Raw genomic sequence first — 24,287 nt, 5'->3', positions numbered from 1 at the left:
TCTATTAATATTCAGTTTGGTCACAGATTATTCACTCTCCTCAGACTAGTTAGCAGTATATGAAGAAAGGCTACACAAATTGTAAATGACGCTGCATCTTCATTGGCAAATCTGGGACTCATAACTCAAAATTTTTGCAGCATCACCAGTGGTAGCAATGGTGGAAAATGTAGTGAGGACAGCAGTAGGACATTTTTACTGCCATCAAGTCTCACCCATTTGTACCATCGTTGGTGCTCTACTGGTGGAAAATTACAATTCTTAGTTTTTCTAGTGTAGACACAATCTTTGTTAATAGATTAAACCTGCATTTTGTAGTTATTCACTTTCGGACAAAGATGAGATTTGTCTCTTTAGTAATTATATCTATTGAATAAGAAATTAAGCCTGACCTATTTTTAATATGAGGTAACACAGTTTTACTTCTGCCCCCAAACTATAAAACTTAGAAGGTCCCAGCCAAATATGAGTTTTTCTTTACCTCCCGTGTAGGCTGATGGAGCCTTCATGTCCACAAGGCCATTACTCTGGCTGTATTATGAGATCCTTAAATCTCTTGCTAGTCATATCATTTTAGTTTGCCTTTTCTCTTGTTTTGTCACATCCCAGTTTTTAGGAGCTGTACTTACCTTGCAGACAGGCAGTCTTCCTTGAGATGGAGGCAGAACTTGCCATTTGTAACACACGAGAGAGCATTTCATGTTGTTTTCCTTCTCTGAAGGCTGAAAGTCTCACCTTTGTGATGGCTCCTAGACCACAGTAGAGCTTTAAAAGAGTTTCAGGATCAAAAACAAGACTCCCAGAATCGCTACCAAACCTGGGGCTACTATCTAGCTGTACGAAGGGCTGTCCTCTGGGTCATCTAATAGCCAGTTTTCATTATGTTTAACACAGCATCAGCAGTTTTGTTGTTGCTTCACACACTTGGTGTGTCAGGTACAAAATAGTTTAGTACAAAACTCTGTGTTTTCACCTTTGAAGTACAGATACTCCACGTTTCAAAGGAACACCACTGTACTTCAGTATACCATTACAAAAGCAGCAGTAAGTGTTAACACATATTCTATGGTGCAGGTCTCAACAAGGGCTGATATTTTAGTTGTCTGTTCAGCATGCAGTACTGTTCAAACTCAACTGAATGTCTCCCACGTAGGTAGCTGCTTGTGTGTGTATGCGCTTCTCTGTTTTAGTATCTGCAATTTCAGTACATACTTCCAGAATTATTACTTTTTTTGTTGCTGCTCATTTCCAATCAGAGATTAAAGATAACTGATGGAAACACACTAATTGTGATAGTTCAAAAGTATCTATAATCTATTTGTTTTCTTAAATGGTTTTTCCTCAGGTATGGTCTACATTGTGGGATGTGTGGGGTTTTTTATTTGTAAATTTTATATTGCTCAATATATATATTGAGCCAACAAAAACAGGTCATGGAAAAAATAGGTCAGAAAAACACCTTAGAGATTGACATGTCTTGTAGACATGGTAAAAACATGAACCAAGGTGCTTCATATAACATATCTGAGGTCCAAGTTTGAAGTTTCTAAATTGCTTCTGCAACATAGTTGATGTGATCATCAACACCCAGATCAGAGTAGGGCAGAGAGCACTACTCTGTACATGAATTCGGGTGCCTATACTGGCATTTTTGCCTCCTCTGCAAAGGAATACCACCTGCCATTCCATTGCTTCAAGATAGGGCAGTTTGTAGGAACATGGCAACCAATACTGTTGGATGTCTTTGAACATGAGCAATGATGAGTCTGTAAGAAAATGTAGTGCATCAGCAGGAATGAGAGGGATTTATATACACCTCCCAAACTTGATTCAATGGTAGTAGGCACTGCATTTGCCAAACCATGAAAGCTTGATAAGATTCTGTGGCAGAACATAGAAATGTAGGGCTGGAAGGGATCTTGTGAGAACAGCTAGTCCATCACCCTGCACTGAGGTAGGACCAAGTATATACGTATACTTATATATATGTACCTCATCCCTGATAGGTGTTTGTCCAACCTGTTCTTATAAACCTCCAGTTAGATGGGTTCCGTAGCATCCCACCCCCTTTGACAGCAGTAGATTGGAGCAAGCTGCCTCCTTTTTTATTTCAGATTTCTGTCCTGGGTTGGATATGAACTCGCAGTGTGTGGGGTGACACTCAGATTTGATGACGTAACATACCATTGGAGCCATGCATGTCCAACAACATCTGGGAGGTCTGGTTCTAAATCAGCAGACAACTTTTTCAAATGTAAAGTTGTTGCGAATATGAGTTGCTGGCATTATGTTACACCCTGTTTATAAGTATGATTTGGATCCAGCGACATGTCAGTCTTTGGTTTCAAGAGTGTACTAGTAATTAGAGCTGGAAAAATTGTGAAAATGTAGTCAAGCTCTTTCCCCCTTTCACCCTCCCCACCCACCAATGAGCAGTAATAGTGCTGAGTCTTTGTACCTTTTCATCAGAAGATCTAAACCCACTTTGTACTATTAAAAGGCAGAAGTTCCCAGTGTGATAACTCCAAGACTAATGGGCAATAACCTGATCAGCCATGGATCCCTATAAAATAATAATGTTGTTGCCTTTTTTCAGTACAGTAAAAAATAGAGAAGGGGAAGCAAAGGGGATCACGAGGGGAGGAGGAGAACCATTTTTTTGAAAGTATGATCTCTTGAAAAACGCAGATTATAGTGAATTTTAACGGAAACATTCCTAAAGGTGTTGTTATAATAATAGAAAGGAAGGACTATGGGAATATTCCTATTGGGAAAATGAAAGGATGATTTCTTTGTTCATATGTTTGAAAATCACAGATGCGTTACAGGGGATGAATTTTATACTTGATCTTGCTTATCGTAGAAACAAGAGGTTTAAGAGCTGTGTTTTAAAAGCAAACATTGATTTAAGAAATAATGTACCGAAATAGAAAATTCCAGAGAAAAATTGTAAAATGACAGAGTTGAATTGCTGCCCTGATTGTTGGTGAATAGTACCTTACTTCTCAAATAGTCCCACAGACGTAGTCTGGCTACTTGCAAAGTCAAGTACTACAGAACATGAGCAAGGCTAAAAGAATCTGGTCCTAAACGATTTATTTTTAATATGCATTTTTTGTAATCCAGGTTTCAATAAGAAATTTTAATATGAATATTTAATATATATGAGTGAATCATGCGCACATTGATTCCACTGTCTTGAAAAAAGGCATTGCAGTCTCTCGGACTGGGCGCTTGATCTCTGTACTAACAGAGAGCCATGTTCTGATGTTGAGATGTTAAACCCTTAAAGCTGGGTATTTTCTCAGAATAATTTGGATCCAATTTATTAACTTGATTTAAAAGAAGAAAATCCAAATAAGCCTTTAAGTGATGGCCCAAAACTAGGGAAGTTGCAATCCAGACTTTGTAGAAGTGTGCATGTAGAGCCTTATCCAAAACTCTGACTTCAGCGTGTTTTGGATTGGGCCCAATTTTGTAATCTTTACTTATCTGAAGTAGTCTTTCCTCCTATGAATAGTTCCATGGACTTTGCATGAGTAAGGATTTACAGTATTGGGTCCATAGGTTAGTGCTTCTGTTACATGAGTAATTATAGCTGTTTCTTTTAGCTGCAGCAGTGTTTCTGCCTACTTTGTAATTATATTCTGTAATTTACCTAAAGATAAACTGTCAAGTTTGAACCCCACACTGTGCTTACCATAAATGTTGTTTTCACATGTAGCACTTAACTTCTAGATTCTTCCAGGGAATCTTTAAAACTAATCCTTTTAAGTCATGAAAATAAAAGAGAACAAAAGAACAATGCAATTTATTCTAGGTTCCATCAAATGTAAAGCTGTATGTACCAGCTCTAACAGCATATAGTGCATGTGGGTCGTGTTATTTCTGTTAGCAGTAAACCAAGTTAATACTTTTTAGAAATGTACACACTTCACATACGTATTGTGCAGTTTAGCTCTTGAAACTTCTAGCTGAATGCTGACAATCAGTACAGTTAATTCAATAGAAGGGCCAGCTGTAAGCAACGGCAGATACTATCTGCTGGGATCCCCCTATTATACAGAAGCGCTTCAAAGGAAGCAGGACAAAAATATTTTTTCAGTCTAGTGGTGGGCATGATGGCACCTGCTCTGCTTTTTGTAGGGAATCTAATAAACTTTAGGCCTGCCCTGTACAGTAGTATTAAGCTCTTGAATCTGCTCTATTGAAGTTGGTGGGAGTTTTGTTACTGATTTTTAGGAGGAGGAAGATTTGGCCTAGTGGATCAGATTAAAAAAATAAGAAAGCAAGCAAGCCTCAATTTTCATGTGAATGAAACAAGCTTTCAGGTTGAGTCAGTGACACACATACTATGTATGCAGTACTGGTAAGTCACTGCTTACTGTAAATCTTTATGATGCGTAGCAGATGTATATCTGTACTAAACTACAGTTAGATGACTTTGTAGATTGGGAAACTTAAGTAAATATTATTTCCACTGTATATTCAAGTTAAAAATACTCTGAGACGTAATTTACTGAGCTAATGGCAGAAAGAAGTGTTTCAGCTATCTCTCAGTGTTGCTTTCTGTCTTAACCTGTGAAACTATGGTATGAAAGTTAATAAATTATGCAACAAAGTTTTTAGAAACTTGTGCTTACATGTTATTAGTACTGAACATTGTTCTGCCTGTCCTGTGTAGGTAGGCTTAATTTTTATTGGGAAGTCTTCCATTTGTGTTAGTATAAAACCCCAAATTCTGATGTGATGGTAGCAGTGCTGCAGTCATAGAGGAGCTCTATTTGTTTCTCTTCTAAACTCCTGTTTCCATTTGCCAAGTTGAAACTTTAGAAGAATTACCCTTTACTGCACAACAGGTGTACATAGCAGTTTACAAACACTTAAAGCAAAGTCCCTGCTTGGAGGAATTTACATTTGAAAAAATACTTTTTATGCAGTGGAAAGTTTTTGGTCAAATTGTGTGTCTGCTTTTGAGTTATCTGAGCGTGATAAAAGTAACTTTCACACTTAAAAAAAATTTGTGGTATATTTTGAATTATTCTAAACTTGGTTTAGATCAGTTCTAAGTTTTGTTTAAATTTTTAGCTAGACAGTTTAATCACCCATGGATCCTCAGATCTCTTCCAGTCTTCATAATGTCTGTCTTTATTTTGGTCAGTTGCCTCAAGTTGCCCTTACTCAGTTGTTAACTTCAGCTATATTTGTTACGAAATCTCTTCAACTGAGATTAGAGTGGACTATGACAAATTACTTTGGGGAGGAAGTAATTCAAACATTTCTTTGAAGATTGAGGGCCAAGATCATTGTTGGCATAATTGGGTGTAATTCTGCTGAAGTTACACCTGCCTCCACTAGTGGTTTGGCGCAATTCTCAATCTGATCTGGTTGTACGGCAATGATTAAGTTCTCTGAAGATCAGGAATGTGAGGTTGAAACAAGTTGTGAAGTTCATTTTAATGTTTTGGTTTATCTTGCACAATCTCATTGAAATAGACGCCAAACAGTCTACATATCTGTGTGAGATCCTGGAACTAGAAACAGTTCCATCCCTCCCATCCCTCCTCTCTTCCCCCTAAGGATTTTGTATGTAAATCAGATGATGTCTTGTCTCAGTCCCTATGCAGATCTACTTGCTGTGTTATTAACCATGTGCTAGGGCTATATTGTATATTTACTTCTACACATTGAAATAAAAGCATTTATTTCACTGAGACTATCAAAATATCTGATGACGTACACTTACATTGCTAACTTCAACTTAAACGCACACTTGTGGGCTCATTTGAATCTTGTATGATAAATGCACATCGGAAAACAGGGCTTGATCTAAAACCCATTGTCATCAATAGGTTTAAGTTGGTTTTAGATCAGGCCCTCAGTGCATAAAAATCAAGGATTTTAATTCTTGCACAGTTGCTATTTTTAGATCACTCCCTTAGCCTAGCATTCTTTCAGCAGCAACCATATAGGAAAAATAAGGTAGGAGGAAATTTAGGTATAGTCACATAAGAGAGAGCACGAGTGTGCAGACGCATATCCCTGGGTAGTAGCTGAATATTGGTGTGTAGGAGGAAGCTATCTAGGCCGAATGTTAGATTTATCCTTCATGTTTGTTTAAACTGTAAAGTGCTCGGATACTCTGGGGACGAGCACAATATAAAAATGTAGACAAATAATAATTTTGCTGTGATAGAGTTTAAAGAAGTAATGTTTAATTTTGTCCTCTGCAAGAATAAATTATTGGAGCAGGGCTTAAAAATACTCCCAGATAATTTCCCATTGTTATGTCCATCACAGGAGTTCATTATGTTGACAGACAGCCGTGGGTAAAAATCAGACACTTTTAAGTATAAAAATATTTTTGTTGTGAATTTAGGCAGTTCTAGAGGCCTAAGTCCTATTTCTCCTTGGAACAGGTGCAGCAGTGCCTGCTCACACAGCTGCTCAATCCTGACTTGGAGGAGTGACTTCTGGGGGTGAGATTCAATAAGTCAGTTTCTGTGTCCATTTAAATCCTCTGAAAATGTGGTGGTGGTTTGTGATGTGTGCACTACTCCACAGGAAACTGTATTGAAACTACTTAAAATCATTGTATGTAGGCCATCAAAGAAATATCCGGTACCACCACAGTTGCAACTTTTGGTCCCCACTAACTGGCGGGGGGGATGGGACCCCAGCACCCTACTCCACTGCCAGTCCCACCGATGCATTCTGTCCTGCAGTCCCTCCTTGTCCCAATTGTAATGGTGCAGCTGAGTAGTTGCCATTCCTTCTGCGAATCTGTTGTGGACTTTTAGCAAAGTGTAATAGACCACTAATTGGTCCTTAGTTGGTAAAAACTTTGAGTCATTACTGCCCTGGATTGGATTTGGACCAGTGATTTGGAGGTGAAGAGATGAAAAATTTAAGGGCCAGTGGGGACTTAATTACCCTGAAACTATTTTTTGCAGTTTTGGCTGAAAATTAATACAACCTGGAGCATATATGGAAATGGGAGATGCTCTGAAATTAATGAGAGAGGAGGTTGGAAGATCCTACACAGAACTCAGATAATACAAGTTATTGTACAGTCATGTGCTCCACCAGTCATTTTAATCTAGGCACATATGTAATAACCTGAATCCCAACAAAAAATTGGATTGCAGAAGGGAAAGATGAATCAAGTGGGGTAAACTGATAATGAAAAAATCATTATGCCTTTACATATAATATAAACTGTAACTCTCTACTTTGCTACTGAGCGCTACTATTCTTTATATTTCTCACTTTGTGCTTTTTTAGGTAAGAAAATAATTTCTTCTGTGATGAGTTCTGTTTGTTTTTATTTTGATAAAATGTTGGTAACCGAAAATTAGGTTACATGACCACAGTATCCCCTGTCTGTATTACAAAATTTGCCATATCAGGGCACTGTGTGGTAACATTATTTGGTCTTGCCTATGTAGACAGAATATGAATTCACTAGAGTTGCATCTACTTATGCCAGTGGTGAATTTGACTCTGAGGCTGAAATATGGTTCCAGACCGCGGTTACGATGACATAGGCTTTATGCAATTTGTCCGTGCATGGAGCCAGTGGCATTCAGCAGTGGTGTATCTGGGCGCAATCAATTGTGTGATTGGGGCCATGGTTTGTCCTATTCTGACAAGCAAATCTTCAGTCTTAAGGTACAGTAATATGTAATTTACTGACATATTAAATTCTGTAGTATAGACTGGCCTTAAGTATCTATTGTTAAAACTACTTGACCTCCTTTTTAATACCACAAGCATAGCTATTAAACTGGTACTAATCTTTTCCCCTTTCTTTTTGTATTAATTTTGAGGCAGATACTGTACCAGTTCAGAGCACACTTTAGCCAATTCACAGACATTAAAGTTGCATCTATGATTTTGTAATTGAAAAACATGTATAGTGTCTGATAATTTCATTTTATGTTTATATTTCTGCTAAATATACAGTTGTAAACAAAATAAACTCAGAAGACTGTTATAGAAAAAGAAAATTTGGGGCAGACTTGGAAGCCAATTGATTTCTGCTATACAAAAATATAGAAACATTTACAGAAGTTTTTCTTTTCTTCCATTTTTGTTCCTTTTTAAAAGTTATGAACCTCTAATTTTTGTGTGTTGCTGTTTGGCGCTTTCTGCTAGATGGAGCCTCTTGTATTTAAAAAAAAATTGAGTTTGATTTATAAAGCAGTGCATGAAGAGGTGGTGCAAAAATACCATTAAAAATGGCAGTTCAGCACGTACTGTATTCCCTTAGAACTAGGCTCAATATATTTTAAACTCAGCCTTTTAAAAATTGTTATGAGACTGCTTCTAAAATATCACAATGAATCCTTAAAATTAGAACTTGGCTTGTTATAATACACCAGAATTCAGCTAATGCTTGTTCAGAATCCTCATTGTTTGCCTCAAGTATTAAACTAAATTAGCTCATTTTAGAGCTGCTTATTGACATTGAAAAGTTACAGATTTGGGTCTTGTGGAATTGCATGAATATATCAAAAGGCAGAGTTTTGTCTCCCACAAAGTGGGTGTATTTGTAGGTGTACAAGCACATGTGAACACACACACACACACACACACACACGTATGTTTGTGAGCTTCTGTTGTACTTCATCATAGCTAACTGCTCTGCTTAACAGACGTTATGTTATTAGAGGAACTTGTACATAGACATGCAAATAACTGTAGAATGTATTGTTCAGTTCTACAATGATTTACATGGTTGACGTATTAGGAAGCATGCAGCAATGTGTCCTTGTGCTCATTAATACCCAAGTGAAGCTGAAAGGCTCATGGAGCAAGATGTGTTTGTGGTAGAAAGAGACCCCTTATTCAGTTCCAAAGGAATAGAAAAAGAAATGGTGAGTTCCCATGTGCGAGGAAAAGGGTCTGCATTCTTTAAAAAGGAAATATGTATCCCTTTAAAGATTAGGGAATCAGGTGCCACTAACCCTGCTTCATAAAAAGCAGACTTCTCAGGCTGTAGAGGACTTTACAAGATAGGCTGTGGGAGAGAGCAATGGGACAAATGCTTGTAGAAGCAGTGGGAGCAGACCTGCCTACCTTCGCTTGACAGAAAGCAGGAGAGAAACTCAAACTTAGATGACATTTGTATACAGTATAAAATATCTGCCCCTGCCACGTAATCATGTTTCCTGGTCAGTTATCCTCATGCACACTCAAGTTCATTAATCCATATTTTTTTTCATTCTCTTATGCCAATTCACCACCTGGTCCCTCTCTCACCATCCATGATCTTCACTTCCACCAGTGCATCCACACCCCTTTCCTGTCCTCTCACAGAGTACAGATATTCCACCTGTATTTCAGAGGTAGGTCTTATGCTTAGGTCCCCTTCTTTTGGCAGGTGGGGGTGTGTACTTTGCTGCTATGTGACACCTTTTTCCTCCTAACAGCTGTACTCCCTCAGCTCCTTCCTCCTTTACAAAGTCTGAACCATAGAGCAGCTGAGGGTAGGGAAAGTGCTGATAAGAGAGAGTCTTGGCAACTGGCTGCAACTGGCTTCACCTGCCATGGACTGAAAAAGCCAGTCTTGGGGGTGGCTGGGTGCAAGAAGCTGGTCTGGAAAGCTGGAGGTTTAGTTGGGTTTAGTTGAGAGCTGTGGCAAGTATGATGGTGTGTTAGTTAAGTAACCTGAACATTTGTGCTTTTTTTTTTTCTCTTGAGAGGGGAATTGTGGTTTTTTGGGGTGGTGACATTATTAATTTGTTGAACACTGACAGTGCGGAGTGTTGCCATGAGGAGCTTACAGTTTAGAAATGGATGTCATGGTCCTGAGGTACTTCGTGAGCGATGAACTCTGCTGAATCAGAACTACTTGAGTTGGGCCCAAAATTGTAGCCTGGTCACAGGCTGGGTCCTTCAGGTTTGCCTGTTATGTGGATAATAATTCTATTAGCTTCTAAAATTCCTTCAGGAGCAATGCTCTCCTTGGCTGGCAGCCCTTGAGGTGATGTAGTAGCAGATGTAGAACCATGTGAGTCAATACTACTTCAAGCTGATGACAAATATATGGTGCCTGGAGGGGAGGAGGTCTGTGGTGATCATTCCTAGTAACTAAGAGTATAGTATTTTTGTCACACTCATGCCAACTAGATACCAGAGGAAACCACTACCCACTGAGCTGGTGAAATTGACTGCTGTGTGAGTGCACATGCATCTCAAAAACTTACCCCCAGCAGGTCTGTCCTGTATTGACACCCTGTCCTGTACCATCCCAGACCTTCTTTGTGCGAGTCCTTAAACCAGTCCCCTCCTGCATGTAGAGTCAAATCCACAGAATATCAGGAAAGGAGTGGGGTGTCAGTGGGCATTGCTTGACTGGTAGATCTCTCTCTCTTCCCCCCCTCCCTCCCCGTTCATGCACATCTTGCTAATGGCTACTAAAACTGCCCCCTAAATACTCTCCCCACCAATGACTAATTTCTTGTTTTTTATTTTGGAAATCTGGTCACCCCAGGCATGTAGTGCAGAGCAGCTTTACTTGACTCTGTTCACTCATGTACCCCAAAACCTAGAAAATATAGTCGTGGGGAGAGGTGGAGGAAGTGTTTCTGTGGGATCTCAGGGAACTGGGGAGCATGCCTTGGAGCTGACACTTCCCCCCTTCTGTGTCCCCTGATCTGAGTAGTTTGAGTTCCCCTCTGCAGGGGAGAACCTGATCTTTATCGTTTGTAAAGCACTTTGAGATCTTCTGATGAATGATGCTCCTATGTACATGCAACATATTATTATTTTACCTTGTGTGCTGCTATAGCAGCTGGAATCAACAGGTTTGGGTTTGCTGACTGTCCTGTACCATAATCTTCAGAGGTTAGGAGGCAGGGCTTCTCCACTGAGATCCTCTGAGTCTGAAATACTCTTAAGTCTACTTGTTCATCAATGTAAATTGGCCCAGTAGATGATCTAGATTTTTTTTCAGTGTTCTATGGGTATAGGTGGTGGTGGTTTGTTTTTTTTGTGTTAGCATCTAGAGGCTCTCAACTAAGACTGGGGCTCCTTTATGCCATGCTCTGGACAAACGCTTTGCTTAGCAAGAGTGTCCCTGCCCTGAAGAGCTCACAATTTAAGTAGACAAGAAGAGAAAGAAAGTAGTATTGTCCAAGTTTACAGATGGGGTGCTAAGTGACTTCTCAGAGGTCACACGGGGAGACTGTGGCAGAGCCTGGAGCTGAATTTAGTTTCAGTCCTGCATTTCTGTCCAGTGCTTTAAACAAAGCATCATCCATCCTTCCTCACTTCTCTATTTGTTGAATGTTGGAAGGCAGGTTAGTGAAATGTTTTGCAGATTAGTTTGGGGTTTTATTGAGTAAAGTTGCCTTCAAGTTGTATTTTGTTAGCTATCCAGAGAGCTTTGGGCACAGCATAAATAAAATATAAATATTAACTGCATTCAGTTTGGAAAAATAGTGAGGAATACTCACTGTCTGTTGTCTCCTTGATTTCAGAATGGTAATGAAAGCTACTTGTTGTGAATAGTGGTTGGCACAAAACTGTGTTAGCCAGCCGTGATGACCTTATTCTCTTAAAATATTTTATTAGTGTCCATTATGCAATTATGTGTAACAATCCTGTAAAAGTCGTGATTTTTGACTGGCAGGAGGTCCTACATGCATAACAAATATTAATGATCCTTTCTTTTTTCTCTGCTGTTTATACAAATACTCATATCTTGTACTATCATACACATTTACACAAAAGGTATTGTGCTTGTTAGGATTTAGAAAAAGAAAATACTCAAATATGAGTTTTTACAAGTCATACAAGGGCAATAATGCAATACATTTCCACATGATATTTTTAATAATTACTTTTGAAAATACATGATGTTTTATGAATTTGGCTAATAGTTAATCTTAATTTTTTATTATAGTTTTCATGCTGGTTCCCTGAGCTCAAAAGAGGCAAAACTTAATGTGATAGTTAAATATAGCATAAGAATAAATACCACTAAAGTGGGGAGGGTTTGCCTTTTAAAAAAAATATTCATTGAATCAAAGTCTTAGTCTGCAATATTTTTAGTGGCGTAGTCATATTTAGTAAACTTTTGTATGTGCTTTTTAAAACTGTTTTTACCTTGGGCCAGATGTTTAAACATATTTAGGCATTTAACTTCCATAAATACTTTTAAAAATGTACAATGATGTCTTTGTGTTTGCCTGCTGTAAATAAAAATAGAATGCACGTAACCATTTGTACAGCAGAGGAGACATTTTCCACACTAGGGTGAATCTCTAAATCACTCATGTGGAGTAAAATACTGAGCAGAATCACAATACCAAACTCAGATTGTACTACATGTATGGAAGTCAGTGAAAAGTCTAAACAGGGTTAGACTTTATAAGACTGGAACAAAGATGGTTCTGAGCTGAGCAGTTCTGTATATTGTAGGAAAAGAGAGCAGAATTAATCTCTTTATTAAAAGTATCCTTTCTCAGGCTTGAATGTTTTTCATCACTAAAGTCTCACGTTTTTACAAGCTCTGAGCAGATTCTGATCTCATTTACAGTGGTGTGAATATAGAGTAATTCTACTGAAATTGGTGGAGTTACTCTATATTTACATCAGTGTAGCTAATATCAGAACTTAGCCCCATTTTTGCACTGACTGGAGAAGCCAAATAATGTCTCAAAAACAGTGGGAAACTGGCTGGCATTAAGCCTAAATAAAGTGGGTTTATGTAGAAAATCTGTGCTTCCAACAAATCAGTACCTGGGGAGTGCTAAGGCGAAAATGCCCCCCATTGGTAAAATGCCTCCTATTACCAACCTTATTAGCATAGTATTAGATGTAACATTTGTAAAAAAATACCCTAACCTCTCAGCAGTCTGACTAGATCCTCCAGATATCCTTCGCTTCACCACACCCACCCTAACATAAGCAAGGAGATGGATTCATATTTTTAGGACTAGTGGAGAAAAGACACTTTAATAATTTGGAAACTGAAATAAGTGGGAGGCTGCTGTTTCATCATGTGAACTACAAAAGCAGCAAAGGGGTTGTAGTCAGTTCCTGTGAAAACCGAGTTAGTAATGACGTTCAGCGTTGTCGGCACAAGAACATCTTGTAAAGGAAAAGATATACGTTATAGAAGTGTTTTTCAGTATCATTCTTGTAGTCAGTGAGGGATTTGAATAGGTAAGAAATTTAGGATTTGGTTAATTTTAATTAATTTGAAGAAAAACAATAAATCGATAACATTGAACAACATTTTATGCTTTGGCCAAATGTAAACTGTTTTGTCTTTTTTTTTTTTTTTTTTTTTTTTTTAATTTTTCCTTATGATGGAGTTTATTTTGAGACATCAACTTTGGAACAAAGCAACGAGCTTGGCTATATAGAGACTTTATTAGTTTTAAAATTGCACTGAAAATATATGAATGCAAACTTTGAAGTAGTTGTGACACTCACTATCTTGTCTTAAGCCTGCGTCAAGATTTCACACCAAAGAGTGCAATCACGAGATAAGCTGGCCTGTTGCTCGCTGCTGCTGGTTCGTTCGTTCTTTCTTTCTTTCTTTCTTTGCAACATCTTTGTTTTTAGAAACCCTCTAGGCACACTGTAAATGGCAATTTTGTGGGATTGGGCCCCAGTTTTTACACTGTCAGCAGTCTTTGTCTGATGGAAAAAGTATTATAAATTGAACATGCCAAAGTATTATAGTGTACATGAATACTAGTAGTATAGTAATTAAGTCTTTAATACACTTCTTACTTTATTTGGTAGTTCACAGTTAAGTTGTGGCACCACGCCCACTGCTCAGTCGTTCAAAAATCTTGTCCTGAATCCTTATCCTGATAGTGAAATGCTGTAGCATCAGTAATGTAATTTTTGGTTGAAAGAATGAAAAGCAAAGAGGAGAGATAGTAACAGGAAGTGGAGATGTAAACTGAACATGCTTCTCAAAAGCTTTTAGAAAAATGCCAGTTATTTTGTAAATGATGACGCTATCTCGAGTTTATTATATTAGTCTTTTAAAGTCTTTCTTTAAAAAGAAAGTGTGTGCTGTAATGAGAGTATCACCACATTACTAGCTTTTACAGTGATGCTTTGGTTAAAATTTACCCAGGCTGATTACAGTAAATGGTCTAAAATGGTTTCTGTTTTATCAATGACTTGATTTGGTGGGAAGAAATGAGAGCTATAGCTTTGTTAAGCAGCATTTTCCTTTTCTGAAGGATAGTTTATTTTCTCCCCTCCCACTGAAAGCAGATACTTTCAGGTGTTTGAAGTTTAAAACCCATGTGTTGCCAGATTAAAACCTTGTACCCGAGACAAGTATAATCAGATTCTTTACATGCGGTAATCCTGTTTTGGTATAACGTTGTAATGAAATTTGTACATGTTAAAGTACAGTAATACAACATCACTTAAAATTCACATTCCAGAAGTGGTAGGTAACTTGATGATATCTTTGGCAGGAAAATCATGGTTTAACCCATTCCTGTCCTTTGGTTATGTATTTCGCAGGGCCATGCCTTTTCAGGCTGCTCCTTTGCTTTTAGTGGAAAGCCACACTCTCAATGCAGCACCTATCTATAGGATGATGCAGGTGCCTCTGTAGAATGCACACTGGCCACCCTGCAGAACCCAAGAGACTAGTTAATTATAACATGTCTGTCTTTGCATGTAAATGCAGTCTACAAACGTTCTCCATGCAAAGAGTTTGAAACAGTCACGTTTTTAAAACTACAGACGTGAAAACGGACTATAAAACAAATTCCTATGTCAGGCAATTGTTGACAAGTTAAAATAAAAATGATTGACGGTTAAATTATTAGGCAGTTTTACTACTGTGTAGGGAAGATTTATGCTGTGGTGAATAAATATTGCTGTAACCCAATTCAGAACTTCTCAAATCCAGGTCTATAATGCTAAAATATAAGGGATTCTTCATTATTTAAGTGGAACATCTTTAGTGATATTCTTGGCTCCCCCCCGCCCCGCCCCCCTTGAGTTGTGATGTTTAAGGGTTATTTTCAGCAAGACTGTCTTCTGTAGATTGTTTGAGAGGCACATTAAAGAATGACTCCATAGTCAAGGGTCCATTATGGCAAACACTTACTGCCAAGAGTATTTCCACTGACTTCAGTTGAATGCTCCCAACTCCCCAGAATTAGCTCAATAGAACTGTTTTTTGCCTTAGCAGTAACATGTCAACTAGATAAAATTAAATATTCCTTTGGCCTACATATATACCCCTCAATGTCTTTTTGACTCTTAAAAAAAAAAAAAAAAAAAAATTTACTTTTGTCCTACAGAAACCTAGTGTGATCTCTCTTTATATTATTATTTATGGCAGAGTGCTTGAGTGGCAAGAAAAAGTTATTTGCTAAATCTGTGATGCATCATTTTGAATAGAGCTAGGCAAATACCACCAAAAAAGTCTGAGATTAATCAAAAACTAATACATTTAGGCTACGCTGACACATTCTTGTGTTTGCCTTTCACAGATATTCAAGCAATTGAATTTTATTCATATGAATACTCGCAAAAAGCTAACTTTATGCTCAGACGTTCAAGTACTTGTGAATAGCAAATGTTAATCTTGTGCAGATATTCATGCTGGAAATAATATATTTCATATGGAATGATGGGTTTCCCGATATCCCTCTCATAGCCTTGAGGCAGTAAATTAAGCAAGCTACGCAGGGTTCAGACCATACTCTTTGCAGCTAGGACCACAAGTGCACATGTAAATAAGTGTGAGCCAAAACACTAAATTTAAATGTTGAACCTAGTCAATAAATTTTGTAGTGGAGTATTTTTTTCCCTAGGAATAATAAGGTAAGAGGAAATGAAGGCAAGGCCTGTATAGCCCAGAAAGGAACAGGTTTAAAGTGTTACAGTATATACTTTCCTGATCCTGTTTATCTGCTACTCATGTCATGGCTCTTCAAGTACTTGTCCTGATAAGTGTTGTGCTCATCCTATCAGAGAACAGAAACAATGCCACATGACTTGCGTGACCAGTTATAACTAACCAACACAAGTCAAATTTAGAATGTTGTATCAGATAGTCACAGTGACCTGCTCACAATCAGTTTTTTTAAAATCTCAAACTGTCAAATATGAATACATTCAAGAATATTCTGTAAATAGGGAAAGGGCAAAATTGGTTGAGCATATCTTACGCTCTTATTTATTTCCTCAGCTTTAATTCTGAACCTCTTTTCTTTTCTTTTCTTTTTTTTTTTTTTGTTTTTTGTTAATTTAAACTCTGGTGTTTAGTCTTTTTGTTCCACTTTTGGGCTTTAGCAGACAGTGTTTTGCCTACATTTTTATCCTCAAGTTATTTTTTTCCCTGCTAATAATGCAGTCGCTAGTCAGACTGTTTATAAAACGAGAACATCCTCTTGGACTAAATGTGTAAACAGTCTAAAGTATGTGTGTGGGGGGGGGAGAGGTTTTCACAAATTTTATTTAATGATAGGCAAACTACATAAAGCTGTGTTTAAATAAAGTTAGAATAATGGCATAAGTTAACAGCAAGAAATTTCACTGTTAAGGCTGATGCTACAATTTTTTTTTTTTTTTTTTGACACAAATATAATTTACGGATGGAATAGGAGTCTTGAGAGAAGGTTGGTGCGGAGGATGGGGACTCACCATACCAGTGGAATAGAAGAGTTTCAGACCAAGAGATGGAAGGGGATTGGTGATGAGATTACTAAACATTTTTCTTCTTGATCACTGGCTTATTTCCAGTTTAAGGTCATTAATCTGGTCATTTGCTGGGGTTCACTCATACTACTAGGGTTGCCAGGTATCTGGTTTTCGACCGGAATGCCTGGTCGAAAAGGGACCCTGGTGGCTCCAGTCAGCACTGCTGACTGGGCCGTTAAAAGTCTGGTCGGCGGCACAGTGTGGCTAAGGCAGGTTCCCTGCCTGCCTTGGCTCCATGCAGCTCCTGGAAGCAGAGGCGTGTTCCCCCTCCGGCTGCTAAGCGTAGAGGCAGCCAGGGGACTCCGTACGCTGCTCACTCCTTAAGTGCTGCCTCCACAGCTCCCATTGGTTGGCAACCAATAGGAACTGCGGGAGTGGCACCTGCAGACAGGGCAGCGCTTAGAGCCGCCTGGCTGTGCCTCCGCATAGGAGCTGGAGGGGGACATGCTAGTGCTTCCGGGAGCTACTTGAGGTAAGTGCCGCCCAGAGCCTGTACCCCAACCCCCTGTCCCAGCCCTGATCCCCCTCCTGCCCTCCGAACCCCTCGATCCCAGCCTGGAGCATCCTTCTGCACCCTAAACCCCTCATCCCCAGCCCCATGCTAGAGCCTGCACCCCCAGCCGGAGCCCTCACCCCCACCCCTACCCAAACCCACTGCCTCAGCCTGGAGCTCCCTCCTGCATCCTGAACTCCTCATTTCTGGCTCCATCCTGGAGCCCACACTCCCAGCCAGAGCCCTCACCCTCTCCTGCGCCACAACCCTCTGAGCCAGCCTGGTGAAAATCAGCGAGTGAGTGAGGGTAGGGAGGGGGGATGGAGTGGTAGGAGGCGGGGCCTTGGAGATAGCGCAGAGCAGGGCCTCGGAAGAGGGGCAGGGCAAGGGTGTACAGTTTTGTGCCAGTAGAAAGTTGGCAACCCTGACTCATACATAGGCTCCCTGAACCTGGGTTTGGGGCTGTAGGAGTAAGTAGATGCTATGCATAGTCTCTTCCCTTCCCAGGTGAATGGGCAGAAGCTTGGCTCCCCACTCCAACCTGGTGCAGGGGGTAGTATTCTGCCAATGGTAAAGAATCCTATCTCTCTGAGGCCCAGTTTCTTCCCTGTGTTACTCCTAGAGTGCTGCACGTTGTTCCGGACGTTTTTAAGGGAAAATGGAATGAGCACAATCAAGCCCTTAGTCATCAGTAACCACAAGTTGTTACCATCCAGAGAATTCTTGGTGATCTGTTAGAGACGTGAATAGTCTCAAGCTATTTCCTGGCAGTTCGGTGTTCACATCCTCAAGCCCACTATTGCCCTGGCACTGACACTTGGGGAAATCTCCGCAGACCACTGGGACTAAGCTATCCTCTCACCTTTAGAGGGAGTCTCTCCAAGTGAGGGTTGCTCGCATACTGCCTTGGAGGGATGCTGTGCAAGTGAAGCATTCTTGCTGCATCTATTCTGGACAGGAAACTCCAGAGCAGACAGCCTAGTACTTTTCATGATGGCTAAATTGTGTCAAAATGGGAGTTGGGTGGTGTGGAAAAGAACATTATCATGTTTGGCAGTTCACAATTTGACTTTTTTTTTTTTTTTTTTTTTTTTTTAAGTTTTACTCATCTGTTGCTGAGTAGCATTTGATTCACTTTAGTTTGATTATTTTATTTTTAATTCCAAATATCCTCTTATCTCATGTCAGCAGGGTTTGCAAATCAAAAACAGATTTGAGCATACCATTAAATTTGGGTGAGCTGTGCTTATCTAATACTAGCTACTGTTTCCTGCTTAGGGCTTCTTCCCCATCCTTGTATGTGGCATATATACAATACTGTGCATACTCAGACTCCATTTGGAAACGAAATACAGCAATGTGTAGTAGCCACTGCTCAAAGTTTAATATTTCATCCATGTATATTTTACTGCATACTCCTTTTTATAAGCTTGTCGTGAAGAGATGGGCTTGTTTACAGAGGGTGATTCGTAAGCTCTAGGGTTGACATCAAGAGTATGGTAACATTCTATCCGTTTAAATTTGCATGATTGCAGGTTTTCATGTAGCTTCCTATGTGCCTTCCTCTGTCACTTCATTTTAAAAATTCCCATAGGGAAAGTCTCACAGCTGGGGTAGGCCTATACTGCCTGTCCTTCACAAGATATTTACATAGCAGCATCTGCAGGAACTGCAGAGTGAAATTGATCCAATCTTGGGTCAGTCCAACTTTGATGTTCCTGCCAGGCTATGGGACAGGTTTGGCTTAAGGGCCCTGCATTTTTGTGAAGACTTCATAGACTGATCTTCCATCAGCAACTCATTGACTGGCTTTAGCCTTCCTTACATCAGCAGAACTGAAGAGACAGCAACTTGCAGCCATTTTTCAGGCACTTTTGGCTCCACAGATTTTATGGCCTTCCCTCCCTTGGGAAGCCTCTGTGTGGTAGAAGCACAGACTTCTGCTGGAGGGGAAGGAGGAGAGATTAACGTTCCTCTCTTCTTTTCTCACTTTTTTTCCATCCCATGGGCAATGGAGAATTATGAATGTGCTGCAAGGAGCACTTCTCATGGCTAGACAAGAAGACCACAGAGAACTGACAAGATAGTATCAGTTTCAAGTTACTGATTACACAGACACACAGATGAATTGGGAGCACAGAACCCCAGAAAGGGAACGTGCCAAGGTGCTGTAAGGTCAGAGGGAAACGTGGAAGGACAGATGCAAACTGGGTTGTATCGAGGGTATATCCCTGTGGTCTAGGAGCAGCACTTCGAATTTTTGAGCCAACTTTGGTTTTGTGCTTATGTTGCAAGCAGGGCTGGGAGTGCTGTGTAGACCCTACACTCAGACCCTAGAATATACTCTTATCACAAGGTAACCTCCCTTCCCCTTAAACTGACTGACTGGAGAAGAAGCAATGAATTCCTGAAGGAAGGTTGTGCAGTGAAACCAGGAGCAGAAAAGGGATTTTTAGTAGGGTGTTCTCAGTGCAGAGGTTCTTGCCTCTAGAATGTGATTTCGTCCGTTGCAGGGGCCTGGGTTTACTTTCTTTCAGAGCATGATGCAAGGCCTATCTCTTCATTCAGGCCTTTCCAGAATAAGTGGTGTAAGTTTTTTTTTTTTTTTTTTTTTTTGTGGGCTGGGAAGTTCTCTGTTCAACAGAGTTGTTAAAAAAGCCCTTACTGGCATTGAAGCTGAAGCTTAGACCATAAATGCACATACCGTGATAATGATTGATATCACTCCCCATTATAAGATCAGGAGTTCTTAGTTTCATTTTGTGAGGTTGGCAGGGAGGGAGGGAGATCTCTCTAATACACGGTTGCAGACTGGTGCTGCCACTGTCGTAGTTGCTGCAGGTGGAACTCCCCTTTTGTGTCTTCCACCAGCATCTCCCATGCACTTCTAGAGATAGGATACGTTGCCCCTCTACAGGTCACTCCAGCTGCTCACAAAGAGGAGGCAAGGCCAAGATGTCGCTGTACCATGTCAGGGTGCTACAGTAGCCACCAGCAGTACCTGCCTGCCCAGCACTGAGATCAGAGTCTGTACTGGGAGGGAGCCTGAAGCCCCATTACCCCCAGAGGATATCTCCATGACTACCAGCAGGGAAAACAGCATGTTTCACAACTGATGCAAGCATTTCCCCAGCCACACATACCCCAGCTATGGTAGATAGCCAGCAGTCAGGGTAGACCTTCCCAATTTAGGAACCAAAGGGAGGGGGTGCATTCTCTCAATGGACCACTGCCAGGAGACTCCACTCACCATCTAACCGACAGCTCCCACAGCCAGAGGTCACAGGATGGCTGTTGGTTTCAGTAGTAGCTGCCCTATAGGGCAGTGGTTCTCAACCTTTTTCTTTGAGCCCCCCCAAAAACATGCTGTAAAAACTCCACAGCCCACCTGTGGTACAACAACTGGTTTTCTGCATATAAAAGCCAGGGCCGGCATTAGGGGGTAGCAATCAGGAAAATTGCCTGGGGCCTCATGCTACAGTGCCGATGCGTGCCCCCCCCAACCCCCATGAAGCTAATCTGCTCAGGCTTTGGCTTCAACCCCAGGTGGTGGGGCTCAAGGTCTTGGGCTTCAGCCCCATGCGGTGGGGCTTCACCTTTCTGAGCTGGGCCCCAGCAAGTCTAACGCTGGCACTGCTTGGCGGATCCCCCACAACCTGTTCACGGCCGCCCAGGGGACCCCGGGCTCCTGATTGAGAACCACTGCTATAGGGGAGCCACCTGGAAGATCTGAGGCTCTGGGGAGTGGGAAGTATGAGGGTTTAGAGGTGGAAGAGTTGTTGCATTTGGATGGGGTGTGGGTAAAAGGTTTGTTGGATTTGAGGGTTGGATGAGTATGTAACTGATTTTTTTTTTAATGGTAGTGCAGAAGAGTACAATTAATAGTTTGGGGAGTTTTTTGAGAGAGAGGGAGGATGGGGCTGTTTTATCCAGGGAATATGACATGTATCACTGAACAAGCTGTGAATCTTATGGCGCTCCTTGTTATTTTGGCAGCGCCTAACTGACAAAGGCAAAGTGTGGTAAGGACAACCTCTGAGAGTAGAGGTCAAAATCTCCTAACTAGGTATAAACTAGGGGGATGGGGAAGCATTTCTTCTACTCTCTGTGGAGCAGGTGAGGTTCAAATAGTCCATATTGCATACTGAATTAAGAGTAGATAGACCATATATTTCCCCTGCAGAGATGCCAGCCCTCACTAATTTTCCATAATCTTCCCACTTTTTACATGGTACAAAGTTACTAATTCAGGTATAAATCTACTAATTTTGCAAACATGCACACATGTTTGTGTGTGTTACTCATCACCACTTGTGACAAAAACTGCAGATAGTGCCATGGCAGCGGGGGGGGCGTTCTTCTCCATCAACCCAGAGCACGTGCACAGACTGCTTGGTGAGGGCCTGATAGGAGGCAAGTTGCAGCCATTTTGAATGTGTTAGGGCACTGCTGGATTCACCACCCAAGGGACAGGCTGTGCGTTGCACGCTAGCTGTTCTGTGTGGGCTCTGCTGGAATATGTTAATGCACTCTTGGTACCTAGAGCACACCAGCATGGTACACACAGGGCAGTCAGTTCTGCACACAGCCTGTGTTTTGGATGGTGAATCTAGCAGCACCCCAAAACTCGATTGACAGTCCCCATGTCTTGCCTCCTCTCAGACCCTCACTGTACAGTCTGCGGGGGAGGAGAATCCAGAGGGGGCAGGAAGAGACAGCAGGAGGAGAGAGGGGATGTGACAAAGGAGGGATAAGAGGAGGAGAATCATCCCAGGAAGGAGGTCCAGGCCTGGGACTGGCCAAACTAATTAAGGGCCCTTGACAGCATAGGAGGACAGCTTTCCTAGGGCTGTTCCTCCCTCTTTGGTGGTGGTGGTGGGCGTCTGGGCCCCTTCCCTTGGCTATAGACAAGGGGTGAGGAGAGGTCCCAGTTTCTCTGGAGGAGGAGAGAGAAGCAGGAGAGAGAGGTCTAAGCAACCTTCCTAATTCCTCCCTAACTTTTTCTTTTCATAAACATCCCTAAAAGTGTCAGAACAAGTGTCCCTGACCCATCAGCAACACTTACATCTTTTATAGGTTGAGCTCCCCAGCTTAGTCTTATCCAAGCTCCCATTTCAGTCTGGTTTTGGGAAAACAAGGACATCTGTGTCCTACTAACAAAGGTACACCTTGGCTGCCGCATGATGATGGCATTGCAGGCCAAGCAGCCTCTCAATCTCAGGTCTGTCTGCACTTGCCTCTTATATATGAGAATTGGCTGAATAGAGACCTGTGGTGCTCTGCAAGAGACCGCCTTCAGGGTGGAAGAGCAACTTCCCAGAGCTACTCAAAAATTATTCCATCCACTTCTGTCAGTCAACAGCATGTTGCTGTATCAAAGGCTTTGGACAGACCTGGAAGACAGCATGGACACGTGGCTTTTGCTTATTAGTAGAAGAAGACTGATCACTGAGACACTCTGGCCACTGTGTTGTACCCAGGCTTCTAACTACACTGTCAGTGGTCAGTTAAATGTTGAAGATCCCAGATTGCACTAGAACTCCTTTGCTAAAACTGTTCCAATAATCTTTCCTAAAAAGAAATGGTTAAAAGCATAGTGGTAATTTAATGAGATTAATACCTCCATTCTAGTGGAAGAGCAGTGTGCCAGGCAGATAGAAACAACTGGCTGTCCAGCCGTTGCTCCAGAAACTGTGTTTGGATGACCATCTTAATCTATGATGCTCGCATCACCAGACTGCTTGGTTTGTAGTAGCCATGTAGAACATAGATTCATCTTGCATATATTAGAAAAATCTCAGAGTATCTTTAGGGTTGTCTGTGAGTGATGCTGGCCACAGCTGACACAGGAAAGATAAATTTGCTACCTTGTGATGCATCTCTGCTCCCACTGAGTTGGATGATTGTGTCTGAATCTAGTTGATTCTATCTGCAAAATACAGAAAACTGTTCAGCAAGAAAATGAGAATTCTGCCTTTAGAGTCAGCCTAGATTGGTGAGGCTTTTTGTCACTGGAACAGTTCTGATTGGGACTAGGTGGACACTATGATGGAAGAGTTTTTTCTAGGCCTCACCAAAGACGCTGCATAGCACCTCAAATTCTCCATGCCCATTTTCTCACATTCAGACTGACTTCTGCGAGAAGGTGTTCCTCTCCATTCATGATTCATACTATAGCTCATCTGTGAGGACGGCACAAATGCTTAGGAGATACCATATTGATTATTGAGGCAAAAGGATAGCCATAATTCTCCTCTGTCACAGGGTGGTTACTGACTAAGTCTATGCAGTATTCTCCCTATGTTGGTTTTTTGCAACCTGTTTTATATTCAGCCATTTCAAAGAGCAGATTTATGAAATAGATCCTTGTTCCTGAGGGGAGTGAAGGTGAGACCTCAGCCTGATGAGAATAATGAACAGACTCATTCTATAAACCTTCTTTTCCTCCCTGCTCCTCCACACTCAATCTCCAGTCAGACTTGATTCATTTTATTAAGTTGACCATGGTAGAGTGGATCTTTCTAGCTTATATTTTTCTATAACATTCCCCACTATAGAGTCTGAGCACCGGTTCTATCTTGGTGGTTCAGTGTGAATATGACAAATTAATAGGGTCTGGGAGGTTAAAAAAGTCAACCAATTAAAAAAATATTTACGTTAGGAGCAGCAAAATTACATTTACTTTTGTTAAATAGAACAAACTTTCCTATGGTTCTTGTATGAGCTTTGTGAATATAGCCAGCAAGAGGTGAGATCACTGGAATTTTAGAGGGCTGGCTATTGAAGGTTGTCTCCATGAGTATGCATTCATTCCCCTATATCACTTGCATCAGATCTCAATCATGACTGCCAGTCTTCTGGTTTTTGTGTGTGTGGGGGGTGTTTTTTTTTTTTTAATAAAATCTTGCTCTTACATGGACAGAGCAGCTGATCCTCATTTAGAGAAAACAAAATTATAGTGAAGGCAACTTATTTTACCCTACTCTGGTAAAAGCAAAAACAATCAATCAGTTCCTGACAACAAAAATGGGTGAGTAGTGCAAGTGATAACTAAAAAGAGGGAATAGTGACAAGGAATTTCGTCTATGAA

At 40.8% G+C, this 24,287-nt stretch overlaps 1 protein-coding gene across 32 annotated transcripts in view; it reads left to right on the top strand.

The window, feature by feature from the left end:
• TRERF1 (transcriptional regulating factor 1) overlaps positions 1 to 24,287 on the top strand; it is a 140,910-nt gene that overhangs the window by 9,523 nt on the left and 107,100 nt on the right. For 7 of the 32 annotated variants that reach the window (XM_043543726.1, XM_043543715.1, XM_043543725.1 and 4 more), the window contains one exon: positions 6,420 to 6,479. The exons of 24 other annotated variants lie outside the window; for them this stretch is intronic. The gene's annotated coding sequence lies outside the window, so the exon portion shown is untranslated. Of the gene's footprint in view, positions 1 to 6,419; positions 6,480 to 9,289; positions 9,351 to 24,287 lie in introns of all 32 variants that reach the window. One more of the 32 variants, XM_043543735.1, reaches the window with a different exon arrangement.

Source organism: Chelonia mydas, chromosome 3 (assembly GCF_015237465.2).
Source record: "Chelonia mydas isolate rCheMyd1 chromosome 3, rCheMyd1.pri.v2, whole genome shotgun sequence".
NCBI classification, from domain to species: Eukaryota; Metazoa; Chordata; order Testudines; family Cheloniidae; genus Chelonia; species Chelonia mydas.
This window is presented reverse-complemented; position numbering and strand designations above follow the sequence as displayed.